Source organism: Rana temporaria, chromosome 2 (genome assembly GCF_905171775.1).
Source record: "Rana temporaria chromosome 2, aRanTem1.1, whole genome shotgun sequence".
Classification (NCBI taxonomy): Eukaryota; Metazoa; Chordata; class Amphibia; order Anura; family Ranidae; genus Rana; species Rana temporaria.
Window position 1 is genome coordinate 67,498,940 of NC_053490.1, and position 16,217 is coordinate 67,515,156.

The following is a 16,217-nucleotide window of genomic DNA, read 5'->3' on the forward strand; positions in this document are numbered from 1 at the left end:
ATTCAACTCAAAATACTAAGGCCGTGTACACACGGTCGGTCCATCCGATGAGAACGGTCCGAAGGTTAACCGATGAAGCTGACTGATGGTCTGATGTGCCTACACCATCCGTTAAAAAACCAATCGAGCCCAACGCGGTGACGTAAAACACAACGACGTGCAGAGAAAAATGAAGTTCAATGCTTACAAGCATGCGTCGACTTGATTCTGAGCATGCGCGGGTTTTTAACCGATGCTTTTGCATACTAACCATCGGTTTTGACCTATCAGTTAGGCTTCCATCGGTTCAATATTAAAGCAAGTTCTAAAATTTTTGACCGAAGGATAACTGACTGATGGGGCCCACACACGATCGGTTTGGACCGATGAAAAGGTCCTTCAGTCTGTTTTCATCAGTTTGGACCGACCGTGTGTACAGGGCTTAAGAATAACTTACACAGCCATCCACAATTTGGTCCCCAGCTACATCACTAACCTAGCCCCAAAATACCAACCAAATTGTTCTCTTTGTTCCTCCCAAGACATCCCGCTCTCTAGTTCCCTCGTCATCTCCTCCCATACTGACCTCCAGGACTTCTCCCGACCCTCTCCCATCCTATGGAATTCCCTACTCCAATCTGTCTGACTATCTACAACTTTATCCACATATAGGAAATCCCTGAAAACATTTCTCTCCAGAGAAACCTGTCCTGCCCCCACCTAACAACTGTACATTTATTTTCTCCATCAGCTCGTACACCGCCAATCACTCAGTTTTCAGAGCTCCGTGAGCAGAAAGCTGTAGACTGTAAATCACCAGCTCTCCGCTCTGCTTCCTCCTCACTCATTGGAGCGCTGGACTGTGGAGGGGGCTGGAGAGGCCAGCTCAGGCTTTCAGCGGCTCACCAGTGTCAGTACAGGCACCTGGCAGATCCAGACTTGATTGTTGCAATGCCTGGACTGACACCCATGGCTTCAGCCGAGAGCAGATTTCAGCCTGCTTTCTGCTGAAAGCTGGTGAGAGGAGTGCAGAATGAATTGTACTCCTGTGATCCATAGCTTTGGCTGGACTTCTCCTTTGATACTGAAAGATATAATTATAAAAGTCTGGAGCTCCTCTTTAACAAACCAAAAAAAATTGAACTGCTAAGAAAAGCTTAATGTTACGGTTTATATACACTTCGGCATTTATCAAATTTGGATGTATGTAGCTATTGAACCAACATATGTTGTAAACTGCCCAGAGACATACTGTATATGTATTCTGAATAGCATTGTGGAATATGTCAGTACTGTATAAATATGGGAAGCAAATAAATAAATCAGCCCCAATATAATGTGATAAACAAAGATGATGAATGTACTGTATATGTAACGGGTTATTTTTTGTGCTTACAACCTTAAAAAAAAAACTCCTTTAAGATATGCAGTAGTCCTGCTTTGAACAATTCGTAGCTTTCAGGCAACAAGGCAAACGCTGGAGTGGCATAACCATGAACTAGAAACATATGTGAGGAAGACCACAGTAGCTGGAAGCAGCTGATACCTTGGGGAAATGTGTCATCCAGACTGCTTTTCCAGCTTGCTTGCTATGACTGCACGTTTTGATGAAATAAGCCGCTGCAGAAAAAGCGATGCGTTTTTAACCAGCTGAACAATCCATGGTCACTGTGAGTAAGGAGCATGTTGTAACAATCATTGACAAACTGTATTATTTTCTTCTGAAAGTAATTTATGTAATGTAGAATTTAACTTCTAATCTATGCCATAAATTTCTGTGGCCCTCACTTCACCTAGTGTAAGCAGTTTCTGGGAGTCGGCATTAGTAAACACAGTGCAATTTTCTTAGACCTCACTAAATAAAAAAATGGACAGAAATCTTGATTTCTGGAGCCAAACCAAACCAACAAATGAATTAGTGTAATTCATACAGATAAACTAATCCAATGATGTCATTTTTGTCAGTTTTCATGTTACAGATGCTGAGTTTTATATATATTATAAGTAGGACAACAAGGCTGCAGTATTTGGCATTGTAATGCATACACTCATGGCCGAGAGACCATAAAAATAGGCATTTTAGCAATGGTTTTACTATCCTCCAAACTGACTTAACCTAACATGGCGGCCAGAGGGAGTGGTGCACATGCCACGTCCACCATGCTTTGCTTCATGGATGTTGCAAACATGATAACACCTCTCACCGTTTTTTGGGTTCTAAAAAATTTCTTTTTTTTTAATGTCATCAAAAAACTATCGTGTTTGGGCTTCAGAGCATTTTTCGGGTTCTAAAAAATGGCCAAATATTTTTTCGAACATGCTCTATTTTTTCACAACGTTTTTAATGTTGTAATTTTTAGGCTTCATTTCCACTGACGTTTTTACAGCCACTTTTCTGAGCGTTTTTTACAGCTTAAAAACGCCTGTCCATGTTATTCTATGGCATCATGCCCACATAGGCGTTTTTGAGCTGCAAATGGCATAGGCGTTTTTGAGCTGTAAAAAAAACGCAGGACCAGGGCGTTCTGAAGCTCCAGAGTAGAGCTGTAAAAACGCCAGACGTTAAAAAACGCTCAAAAACGCTACCGCGGCATTTTTAAAGCTGCAGCTCACAATTTTTTTTTTTTTTTTTACAAAATAAACATGGACAGGCGTTTTTAAGCTGTAAAAAAGGCTAACAACAGTGGCTGTAAAAACGCCAGTGGAAATGAAGCCTAAAGGTTGTAAAAAATGGTTGTGTGTGGGCTTTAATGACGTGAAAAATCTGCGCATGCTCAGAAGCAAGTTATGAGACGGGAGCGCTCATTCTGGTAAAACTACCATTCGTAATGGAGTAAGCACATTCATCACGCTGTAACAGACAGAAAAACGCGAATCGTCTTTTACTAACACAAAATCAGCAAAAGCAGCCCCAAGGGTGGCATCATCCGAATGGAACTTCCCCTTTATAGTGCCGTCGTACGTGTTGTACGTCACCGCGCTTTGCTAGAGCATTTTTTTTTCACGATCGTGTGTAGGCAAGGCCGTTTTAATGATCGGGTTGAAAAAAAATTAGTTTTTTCTAGACCCTTAAAAAACAAATTTTTTAGAACCCGGAAAATGGTTGTGTGTACGCGGCATTAGTCCAAATATTGAACTGGAAATTTGTTTTTTTCAGTAGAAGAAATGATCGGAAAGCATGCTGGCAAATCCAATAAATAGAGGCCTATGGACTGCCCTAGTCAAGGCCCTGAATTGATTTCCATTTTAATATTGAAGGGGGGTTTTGAAAGGCATGGTTCATACAAGAAAATCTTATGGCTAAAGGAATTTTGAATGGCGAAGTGATCAAAAATTGAAATCAATATCAGACTTGGAATTGTACAAAATGGCAAAAAGTGGTCATTCTGCTACAGGGGCAAATACTAGCTTTAAATGCCAAGAGTTTATTTAATTTTTTTCACAGCACACTATTAGATCTATTAATATTTTTGTTGAATAATATGAACGTTGAAGGCATATTTGTTTACTTTTGTTCCTATTCAAGTATATCAGGATTATTTGTAGGCAGTCTCTAAATACAGATGTAATGTTTGCATGTTGAAATATGTTGAAAAAGTCTGCAATATCCGTAAATGTATTTTTTTCTGTTTGAATATTTTATTATGTTTTTATAAAGCATAACAAAGGTCATAAAAATAATACCATTCACATTAGTACAATACAATGAAAAGAATAAAATGCAAAAAAGCAGTCAAACTGTAACTATGCTTCTCTCATGAAGTATATAGAACCAAATGTAAGGATTATTCCATAGTATAACATTTCAGTTATCGTAACAATTTAGTGATGCTATTGTTATTCTAGCTATCATCAATAACAATCATATATAATGAAGATAGGAGAATATAAAAGGTAATATTTAGTTATAGCGGAAATGGAAGAAGATAGCGTTTGCTCGATTTAGTGGGTCAAAATAACCTAAAATAGTTAGGAGAAATGTACAAACTATTCTAGGGCCAAGTTCCTGCTAATTGGCTTGGCGTTATCTGGAGATTAAGTTATATTCCCAACTAGCTCAGATGACCCTTGTTTTGATTGATTAAACTTGTTTGTAAGAAAAATAAAGTAAAACTAAACCAGTTTGAGGTAAAGGAACGATAGAGTGGAGAATGAAATTATTTTTTTCAAAGATCCATTAGCCAGAGGAATGATATCAACCCTCTACACCCAACTTCTTATAGACCCCAATTATGACAAACCAACCAATGTGCAGAAATGGGAGGAGGACCTGGGGCGTACCCTAGATAATGCTGAATGGACTAAGATTTTGTCAACCATAAAATCATCCTCGCCCAATGTCACGGCGATGGAAAGAAATTACAAGGTCCTGACGCGGTGGTACCTTGTACCTGCTAAAATATCCAAATTTGCGCCTACACATTCAGCTCTTTGCTTAAGGGGCTGTTCAGATTTGGGCACTCACTTGCATGTATGGTGGACGTGTCCGAAAAAAATCTTTGCAATGGCCTCTAAAATGTTCAGACAACAGATACAACTAGACCCGTTTACGGCACTACTTAACTTAAAACCGGAATGCTTAACATTCTTTCAATTTAATCTTTTTATTCCACTTCTAACTGCAACGAAAAAAAAGGTTGCCCAAAACATGGAATCCCCAACTTTGGGGTTGGAAGAAACAATTCATAGAGTGAACACCACAATTTCACATGCCAAAATGATAGCCACTGACGGGGACCAAATCCCAAAATTCAAAAAAACTTTGGCTCCCTTGGATAAAACACTATTTACCTCCGGATTTCAATGATGAGGTCCTTCTGCCATGGTAGCTGATTAATCGCTTCAATGCAAACCCCATGGGCCAGATTCAGGTAGAATCGCGGCGGCGTAACTTATCGCATTTACGTTACACCGCCGCAAGTTTTATGGGCAAGTGCTTGATTCACAAAGCACTAGCCTGTAAACTTGCGGCGGTATAGCGTAAATCTGTCCGGCGCAAGCCCGCCTAATTCAAATGGGGCGTGTATCATTTTAATTAGGCGCGTTCCCGCGCCGATCGTACTGCGCATGCGCCGTCCCTAAAATTTTCTGACGTGCATTGCGCTAAATGACGTCGCAAGGACGTCATTGGTTTCGACGTTAATGTAAATGGCGTCCAGCGCCATTCACGGACGACTTACACAAACTACGTAAATATTAAAATTTCGACGCGGAAACAACACCTATACTTAACATTGGCTAAGCCACCTAGGGGGCATGTGTATCTTTACGCCGCATATCTCGTACGCAAACGGCGTAAATGTACTGCGATGGGCAAGCGTACGTTCGTGAATCGGCGTAACGACTCATTTGCATATTCTACGCCGACCGCAATGGAATCGCCACCTAGCAGCCGGCCTAGAATTGCAGCCTCAGATCCGACGATGTAAGTCATTTACACCTGTCGGATCTTAGGGAGATCTATGCGTAACCTGATTCTATGAATCAGGCGCATAGATACGACCGGCCGGATTCGGAGATACGACGGCGTATCAGGAGATACGCCGTCGTATCTTCTTTATGAATCTGGCCCCATATACCTAAGAAATGGTAATCATTATGCATCGTACTGGTTCTTGGATCGCCCTTGTGGACTTTCTCTCTCTCTCACTACTCTTTAATTTTCTTTATTCTCCCTATTTATTATAGATAGAGGGCCAAATCCACAAAAGGGATACGACGGCGTAACTGCTGTTACTCCGTCGTATCCCTGTTCCTAACTATGGAACTGATCCACAGAATCAGTTTTCCATAGTTAGGGAGAAGATCCGGCATGTGTAAGGGACTTACACTGCCGGATCTTAGGATGCAGTACCGCATCCGCCACTGGGGGCATTTCGAGTCGAAATGCCGCCTCTGGTATACAAATTAGCACTTATGGAGATCCACGAAGCTTTTCAGCTTCGTTTTTTCTCCGTAAGTTTTAGTTTGCATACGCAAAATTAGGGCTGCTTTTACAAGGTGTAAAGTTAGTACACCATGTAAAAGCAGACCTTTCTGTCCAGCGACGCGATTTTTTTTTAAATTTGAATTTTTTTTTTCCCGCCGTATCTTTTTTTTTTCCCGACGCAACTTTATTGACCAGACGCAATCCAAAAAGCTTGGCGTAACGTAATTTCGCGCTATGCACGTCGGGAAAATGACGTCATGAGCATGCGCAGTACGGCCGGCGCGGGAGCGCGCCTAATTTAAATGGGAATCGCCCCCATTTGAATAGGAACGCCTTGCGCCGGCGGAATTTAAGTTACACAGCCCAAAATTTCTAGGTAAGTGCTTTGTGGATCGGGCACTTAGGTAGAAATTTTAAGGCAGTGTAACTTAAATGGAAACAAATAAGTTACGCCGGATCTTTGTGGATTTGGCCCCTAGTGTTCTTCACTACAATAAGTTTAGTGTAGTTAATATGACGGTAGTTTAATTATACTTTAAGGTACGGTAGTCATGTATACAATGCTACTCACTGGCTATCTAGTTAGTGAAGATCTAATTAATTCTCTTTAAATATTCTATGTTATGCATTATTTATTTAAAAAAAACTTTATGTAAATGTCATTATCTGTATCCTTGGATAAATAATCAATGTATGTACTTATTATTGTGTAATCAACAAATATTTTTGACAAGGATTTTTTTTTTCCACATATCTGTACCTGTACCTGCCAAAAGATTTGTATTTATGTCCACCCAGTTATGCTATTTACACTGCTCTGACAAACAGCAGATCCCTGACTGGCAATGGAGAAGACCAACATGTTTCTTGTACCTCAGCACAACTAATTGGATCCTTGTGCTGCCTCTTTCTAACTCAGTATGAGCTCTGCTGTACGGGGACTGCAAGATGATACCAAGGCAATTTCAGGTTTGTACACTGCAGTTAAAAAAAGGGGAATGCATTATTGAATACTGGGTTGCATTCATTTGTGTCTTTTAAATCTGCCTGGAGTTCAGCTTTAAAACAGAGCAAAAAGCTAAAAAATAAAACAAACATGTCATATGAATAGTTATTTCCCTATGTCTGTTTTGGGCATGTATAGATAAAGAATGCTCTATCAACATTTTGGCCTGGAAAAGGATTTTTTTTCTAAAAATGTTTTACATTTGTGGGCTCTGGACACACATCAGCCATTACATACAATGCTGGTCCATCCACAGAATTATATCATTAGAAAGCTGCCATTACCAATGGGAGCATAGCTGTAATATTTAAAGTGGATGTAAACTCGAAAAAAAATATGTTTTCTTTGCTGTCACAATGTACAGCATAAGATTTCCTATCATCTGTGCCCAGTCTTGCCACACAGAGTTAATCCAGCTCTGAGCAATCCTCTTTTATTGTTCAGTGAAATAAAACAGACTTTCAGAGAAAAACCTTAGTCCGTTCCGCCCCCTTACTGTGAGTGACAGGTTATTTACATATCTCATACACTAGCCTGGAGACAGGCATTCTTTTTTAATTCCCACCCCCACTCCTTTTCTGAAGTCATGTGGTTACTTTTCTGGATTTTGACTGGCTGTTAGTGATCATAGCAGAATTGGAAGTGTAAGGGGAGTGTAGAGGTGGGTGGAGAGTCTACTGACATCACAACTCCACCCACCGAGCTCCAGACAACAGATCCACCCACAGAATCTACAGTTTTTCTGGTCTCATAACAGACAGAGGGGAGACATTTGACAGGTAAGGATACATGCAGGAGGCTTGTATATCCTTATAGATCAGCACTATGGCAGTAGTTTAAAAAGGATGAGAGTGGGTTTACATCCACTTTAATGCAACTTTATCTCAGTCTGACAAATAAAGAATACATAGGCAATTGCTGTTTTGGCTTGGTGGTGATTTTTCTCCTTCCTGTAGTTCTCCTTTAAGGCATATTCAAGTAAACTGTATATTCTGCTTTCCCAGTATTGCACTGTTATTGTTTTAAATTGTGCTTGTATATAGACTGCATGGTGTGTCTTGCTTTCCACCAGACAACCTTATTTTTTGCATTTCACCTTTGATTCTGAGAAAATTAAACCCTTTCTTCATTTGCACATGAGTTCCTGTGTAAATCCCCAATGAGATGTATGAGCGGGGCCTTCCAGGGCACAGATGGAAATGTTCCCACGCTAAAGGCACTTTGTATGGTCTGTGCACAACGCAGTTATGGGATCTCTTTATTATCTATGTATCTCTGTTGAGTCTTTCTTAACATGGAAAACATATGAGCTTTCAGAGACACCACACTACGGAGAACAACTTTTGTAATGGCATGACATTTACTGTAAACAACATCCAATAATAACACAATTGAGATTCAATTGTTTATACAGGTATACCCCACTTTTAAGTACACAATGGGACCAGAGCATGTATGTAAAACGAAAATGTACTTAAAGTGAAACAATACCTTTTTTCACTTATAGGGTGTAGTGAGGGGTCAGGGGGTGTAGTGGGGGTGTTAGGAGCTGTAGTTAAGGTCTCAGGGGCTGTATTAGGGGTGTCAGGGGCACACTGGAACAAGGCGGGCTATGCTCTCTGAGCTTCAGCTCCTTCTACTGCGGCTGCAAAATGTCTGTACAGTGCTTGTAAGGCACTTTACATACACTCACAGGTATGTCCTTACTCGCGAGTGTATGTAAAGTGAGTGTACTTAAAGCGGGGTATGCCTGTATATGTATAAAAAGTTTTAGGCGGGTGTGAAGAAGGGCTATAAAGTAATGCCGCGTGCACACGGTCGGAATTTCCGACAACAAATGTTCGATGTGAGCTTGTTGTCGGAAAATCTGACCGTGTGTATGCTCCATTGGACATTTGTTGTTGGAATTCCTGTAACGAATGTTTGAGAGCTGGTTCTCAATTTTTGTCGGAAATTACGACTGTGTGTATACAATTAAACGCACAAAAATTCTGTGCATGCTCGGAATCAATTCGACGCATGTTCGGAATCATTGAACTTAATTTTTCTCGGCTTGTCGTAGCGCTGTACATCACCGCGTTCTTGACGTTCGCAATTTCCGACAACATTTGTGTGACCGTGTGTATGCAAGACAAGTTTGAGCCAACAATCTGCGGTTTTGATGTCGGAATGTCTGATCGTGTGTACGCGGCATAAGTCTGCTTTCAAAAATATAGATTTTAATTGTGAATTTTTATACATTTTCAAAATGCACAGTTAGCAAACAGAAGAAACATCTAAATCAAATCAATATTTGGTGTGACTACCCTTTGGCTTCAAACCAGCATTGATTCTTCTAGGTACACACAGTGCTTGTGCATGGCAGGTAGGTTGTTCCAAACATCTTAAAGACCACAGACCTAACCGGAAAAGATACTTGTCCATCATGCCACACCACCAAGGAGGTACGTGAAATGTATTCTGCATTAGGACAACAACCTAAAACATACAGCCAATGGACTAGATTCAGGTAGGGCCACGCATAGTTACGGCGGCGCAGCGTATTGTATTTACGCTACGCTGACGCAACTTACAGGAGCTAGTGCAGTATTCACAAAGCACTTGCTCCATAGGTTGCGGCGGCGTAGCGTAAATGGGGCCGGCGTAAGCGCGCGTAATTCAAATGTGGAAGGGGGCGTGTTTTATGTAAATCTATGATGACCTGACGTGATTGACGTTTTGCATGCGCCGTCCGTGTACATATCCCAGTGTGCATTGCTCCCAAGTACGGCGCAATGACGTATTGGTTTCGACGTGAACGTAAATTCCGTCCAGCCCTATTCACGAACGACTTACGCAAACGACGTAAAAAATTCAAATTTCGAAGCGGGAACGACGTCCATACTTAACATTGGCTGCGCCTCCTAATAGCAGGGACAACCTTACGCCGAAAAAGCCTAACGTAAACAACGTAAATAAATTGCGCCGGCCGTACGTACTTTGTGAATCGGCGTATCTAGGTAATTTGCATATTCTACGCCGAAAACAACGGAAGCGCCCCTAGCGGCCAAAGTAATATTGCACACAATTATACGGCGCCGCATTCAAGTTACGTCGGCGGAGGAAGCCTATTTTTGGAGCGTATCTGCCTTTGAGAATCGGCGTAACGATACGCCAGGGCAGATTTGAAATTACGGCGGCGTATCTGGAGATAGGCCGCCGTAAATGCTACATGAATCTAGCCCAATGTCATTAAAAACTAGCTTCAGTGTAAAGTAGAACAAGGAGTCCTGGAGGGAATGATTTCAACATAATCGACTCTGTCTGGGATTACATGAAGAGACAGAAGGATTTGAGGCAGCCTACATCCACAGATCTGTGGTTAGTTCTCCGAGATGTTTGGAAAAACCTACCTGCCGAGTTCCTTGAAAAACTGTGTGAAAGTGTATCTAGGAGAATTGATGCGGTTTTGAAGGCAAAGGGTGGTTACAGCAAATCTTGATTTGATTTGGATTTTTCTTTGCTATTTGATAAAGATAAACCATTAACACTTCCATTTCTAAAAACATTCTTAATTTACAGCATTTTATCATACATGCCTAAATCTTTTACACAGCACTGCATATGGTATTTATTTTATTTTAATTTCTACCCCCGAAGGAGCTGCTGGTTTGTTTTGGGTGGCATGTTACCTCAATTCCTCCGCCGTCTAGGGTGCACAATGAGAGCTGAGAAGAATCGCAATGTCCACACTTTAGATGTCTTTTTCTGTGCTTTATTACTCAACGGGGTAAAAAAGTAAAAATAGTAGTAGCTGAAGAGGTAGAAGAGATAAGAAGTAGTAGGTTCAGGCGTATAACTTGGTTTGGAAACAATCCTGCTTCCAGCAATAAACTTTCGTCGCCACTCTAGCCAGAGTGGGTATTGTGCACCTGGACAGGCCTCACTCACTAGCCTAGCAGCCAGAGTGTCACACGGAACTTTAGAAAAGTCTCTGCCACAGACCTTCCCAAAAATGGAGATATTCTTGGTCCAGAATCCTTCTTAACAATAGATTAAGCACCCGGGACTGACAGGCGACCATCATCTAGCCTTTCAGTAATGGTGCGTCCTTCGATGAAGTCTAAGGCCTCGTACAGACGGACGGACTGTCCGCTGAAAACGGTCCGCCGGACTGTTTTCAGCGGACATGTCCGCCCGGAGATTTCTGTCTGATGGTTGTACACACCATCAGACAGAAATCCGCGCTTACACGATACGCGGTGATGTGGCCGCGCCGTCACCACGACGATGACGCGGCGACGTGCGCGGCCCTGAGAGGTCAATGCTTCCACGCATGCGTCGAATCCCTTCGACGCATGCGAGGGATGGCGGCCGATCGGACATGTCCGGTGAGTCTGTACAGACGACCGAACATGTCCGACGGACAGGCTTCCAGCGGACATGTTTCTTAGCATCCTAAGAAACATTTGTCCGCTGCAAAACAGTCGGCCGGTCCGCCATACACACGACCGAACATGTCTGCTGAAACTGGTCCGCGGTACGTCGTGGGTCGTGTGTACGGGGCCTTAGGCCTCTCCTGAGATACCATCAGGCGACTTCCTCCCTTAGGACGGACATCACAGGACCACTCTGCGACTGCAGACCTAGTCTGACTATTGGGCCTACAAGGTAGATTACTGCCCCAGGAACACTTGAACACGCACCCCCGGCCATGAGGGCCACACACGGGGGTGGTGGGAAGACAGTCCAGCGATCGACGACCACGAACCAATGACGTCTGTCCCTTAAGTACTCTCTCCCAGCATGCACAGCAAGGCGACCAACCCCCACTGATTGGTTGCTGAGGAAAAACACCCAATACACCCTGACTTGACTGCTGCCACCCTTGGCCTGGGGTGGTACAGGCACCCCAGACAGCAATAGTGGTCACTCACAGTACAGCCATGACTGGAACAGAGGCCCAACTTTGGCCAAAATAACATTGTCAGAGGTAACTAAATCTCTGACCACCCTCTAAATTTAAAGCAGCACCAGCTATGAAAGTAGCAGGGCGCTACATTTACATATAAGCATGTGTATGCAGTAGTACAGCTCCACCCTTAAATACCCTTTCACCACATTGCACAGTTGTGCAGATCTATTTGAATAGGAGATCACATAGTTGCATTATTTATTATTTCTGCTAATGTCACCTTGCACATAGGCTTGAGTTTTAAAGCCAATCTCCAGCTTTTTTCAGATTCAAATTCAGAATACTTTATTAGTCCCAAAGGGAAATTATTTTGGGAACTGGGGATGGACTAGAACCTTCTGTTAGGTTAACATCACTGTCTGTGACCTCAGTAGAGAAATTGTCCTTCAATTCCTCTCCCAATGGTACAGGACAGGAAATGAGAAGAATAGATTTCACTAGGATGAGAAAAAAAAAAAAGCAATCAAAACTTGACAGAGAATATAATCGTCCCCAATTCTATTCTCTTTCTGTTTTCCTCATTGCATTGTTGCATGATTATCGTTATTATCTTACAAAAAGGTTCAGATGGCTTTTGCTCATGTCAGCCTCTCCTAGTACTTAAAGCTATGATTAAAGCGGGGGTTCACCCTATCGACGGGAAAAAAAAACTTTTTTTTTATTTTACCTTAAAATCAGGCATTGTAGCGCGAGCTACAGTATGCCTGTCACGAATTTTTTACCGCCGTACTCACCTTGTAGTCGTCCATCGAAGATTCCGGGGAATGGGCGTGCCTATCGAGACGGAGGATGATTGACGGCCGGCTCTGGCGCGTCACGCTTCTCCGGAAATAGCCGAAATAGGCTCGGTCTTCACGACGCGTGCGCATAGCCTGTGCGCAGGCGCCGTGAAGAGCCGAGACCTACTCCGGCTGTCTTCGGGGAGAGTGACGTGCCAGGGCCGGCCGTCAATCATCCTCCCTCTCCATAGGCACGCCCATTCCCCGCGGGAGCCGGAATCTACGATGGACGACTACAAGGTGAGTACGGGGTTAAAAAAATCGGGACAGGCATACTGTAGCTCGCGCTACAATGCCTGTCTCGATGGTAAAATCATGGGATTGTGGGTGAACTACCGCTTTAAGCACTAATTTATAGTGCGAAACGCGTGAGCTGTTTTACTCCCGTGTTGTGTGCTGTGACTTGTAGTGCAGTTTTCCTTTTTTTTTTTATAAAGACAACCATCAAGGTTTTTTGGAGTGCGGCTGTCCATATTTTCTTTTTCTCCTAGTACTTACACAGAATTACCAAAAGTATTGGGACGCCTGCCTTTACATGCACATGAAGTTTAATTGCATCCCAGTCTTAGTCCGTAGGGTTCAATATTGAGTTGGCCCACCCTTTGCAGCTATAAGAGCTTCAATTCTTCAGGGAAGGCCGTCCACAAGGTTTAGGAGTTTGTCTATGGGAATGTTCGACCATTCTTCCAGAAGCGCATTTGTGAGGTCAGGCATTGATGTGGATGTGAAGGCCTTGCAGTCTCCGCTCTAATTCATCCTAAAGGTGTTTAATCAGGTGCAGGCCAGTCAAGTTCCTTATCCCCAAACTTGCTCATCCACATCCTTTATGAACCTTGCTTTGTGCACTGGTCCAAATCATTTGGTGGAGGGGGGATTATGGTGTGGGTTTGTTCTTCAGGGTTTGGGCTTGGCCCCTTAGTTCCAGTAAAAGGAACTTCTAAGACAACAGTATACTCAGACATTGTGGACAATTTTCAAGTTCCCAATTTTGCAGGACCAGTTTGGGGATGGCCCCTTCCTGTTCCAACATGACTGAGCACCAGTACACAAAGCAAGGTCCATAAAGACATGGATGAGCGAGTTTGGGGTGGAGGAACCTTACTGGCCTGCACAGAGTCCTGACCTCACCCCAATAGAACACCTTTAGGGTGAATTAGAGCGGAGACTGCGAGCCAGGCCTTTCTGTCCACATCAGTGCCTCACCTCACAAATGCGCTTTTAGAAGAATGGTCAAAAATTACCATAGACACACTCCTAAACCTTGTGGACAGCCTTCCCAGAAGAGTTGAAGCTTATTGTGACCATAAAGCTTTTTTTTGTGCTCTTAAAATAATAAATATGTTATACTTTTCTGCTCTGTGCAATAGCTTTGCTCTGAATCTCCTCTTCTAGGGTCCTGCTATGGCGTTCTAGGCTCCTCCTTTTCAAAGCGTGCCACCATAAAAAGCTGCTTGCCATGGGGGCGCACATACGTGTTTGATTCCGAGCCTGACTGTATGAGTTCGTAGACACACTCAGCTCAGCTCGGCCCTGCCCCTGCTCCCTCCTCACAGGTTTTGCCATTGGCTCCTGCTGCTGCCTCCATGTCCTGTGAGGAAAGAGAGAAAGGATAGAAGAGCTGCTGTAGACGGGCACAACACTGGACAGAGAGAGCTCAGGTAAGCAGGGCTAGGGGAAGCAGCTATTAAAAAAAACAGAGAATGCATTAAGGTAAAAAGAAAATTAGCTTTTTATAATTACTTTACTGGAACTGATCTTTATTGCGTGTGTCCATTATTATTATTTTACATATGTACTGACGATGTTGTTGATTGTGACTTGTAGCCTATGTTGACAACAAGCACTAACTGTTCAAAATAAAGATTAAAAAAAATGTTTTGTTTGTAGTACTAGCACATTGCATTGCGATAACTGTATGTAATACATGTAATAATACTATTTAATATATTATTTTCTTTATTTAACGTGGCTTTGCTTACATATTTCCCCACATTTACATGCAGACCATGTAATGATATTATTGCATTACATTTGCAATGTAAGCCTTTTACTCATCATGTAAAAAAAAAAAAGCTGTTGCTGCAACTACCTTAAAGTGGTTCTAAAGGAAAAAATGTTTTTACCTTAAAGAGGAAGTAAACCCTGATGGGTGTTATTTCCTCTTTGTTTCCCTGTAAAGGTAAAGCATAATGGGCTACTATGCATCGCATAGTAGCCCATTATGTGAAACTTACCTGCAGGAGATGTCCCCTTCTTCCTCGCGAGTAGCGAGCGGCCATTCTTCACTCCTTTTCCTTCCGGGGCCACGAACTCCGGCACTGTGACTGGCCATAGTCGCGTGACGTCACTCCTACGCATGTGCGCAGGAGCCGTCTTTAACGGCATGACCCGAGATAGAAACGGCACAGCGTGCCCTTTCTAACTCCGGCGCATGCGCAGGAGATATCACCCTACGGCGATTTGCAAGTATCTCCTAGACCATGCAGGTTTGGGAGATATTTCAAGCACCTACAGGTAAGCTTTAATATAGACTTACCTGTAGGCTAAAGTGGTTGTAAAGGGTTTACAACCACTTTAATGCATTATTTTCAGCAAGGTAAAAAAAAAAAAATCAAAATGTTCCCCTAGCCCCCCCTTTAAACACTTAGTTGAGCCTGATATCAACACAGTGCTGTCCTGTTTGCAGAGGCTCATCTCTGTTTCTCTATAGATCCTCCTGCAGGTCTTCTTCTGGCGGTGTGCAGATCCTTAAAGCGGTATGGAGTGCCAGTCTCTGCAACATTCTCCATTGTTGCCAGGGTATAGCCAGAAAATGACTTTGCTTACCCTGGGTCAGTATCCTCAGAAGGAGATCTGTTCTGGATATCTGGATGGATGAATCTTTGAGGGACAGTACCTAAAACAGATCACCTGGAGCTGTTGTTTTATTTTTAGGGGCTGCTCATTTTAAATCTTTGTCCAAGCAAGGGCTAGGCTAAACCACATACAAATATGAGGATTTCTATTAAGGAGTCCTTGCAGGCTGGGCACATGCTCACGTGTGAAGCTGTTGTAACCTTTTTTTAGTTTGACGGTCAAGAACTCGAACAGTGCAGAAGAGCTGCTGCCAGCAGATCTTTCAGCAATTATTGACAAAGGCAGGTGCCTGCTAAAATGTATACAAATGTTGATACATTGAGGCTTATTCACCAGGGCTGGGTTCGTCCATGTGTGTTGCAGGGACGTACAGTCAGGGGAGGCAGGTGAGGCAGAGCTTCACCTGCCATGAGCATAAAAAAAAGAAAATCACACTTTGAGGCAACCTGGGGGTCAAAAAATGAAGTCCTACCCCACCACTGTTCAAAATTTGGGACTCCTAGCACAATGGTTCTGTAGATACGGGGCTCCTTGCACAGCCTGTCAGAAGCTACATACAGCTTGGGCAGTTTAAATACAAGCTGGCACATTCTGTTTTGAGCTCACAGTGACTTCTTGTCAGAGACACTGAGCTCAATGGATAGCTTGGAGCCTTGGACCACTGGTAAATCATCATTGGTAAAAGCTGTCCAAAAAAATGCTGCAGTGGAGGCT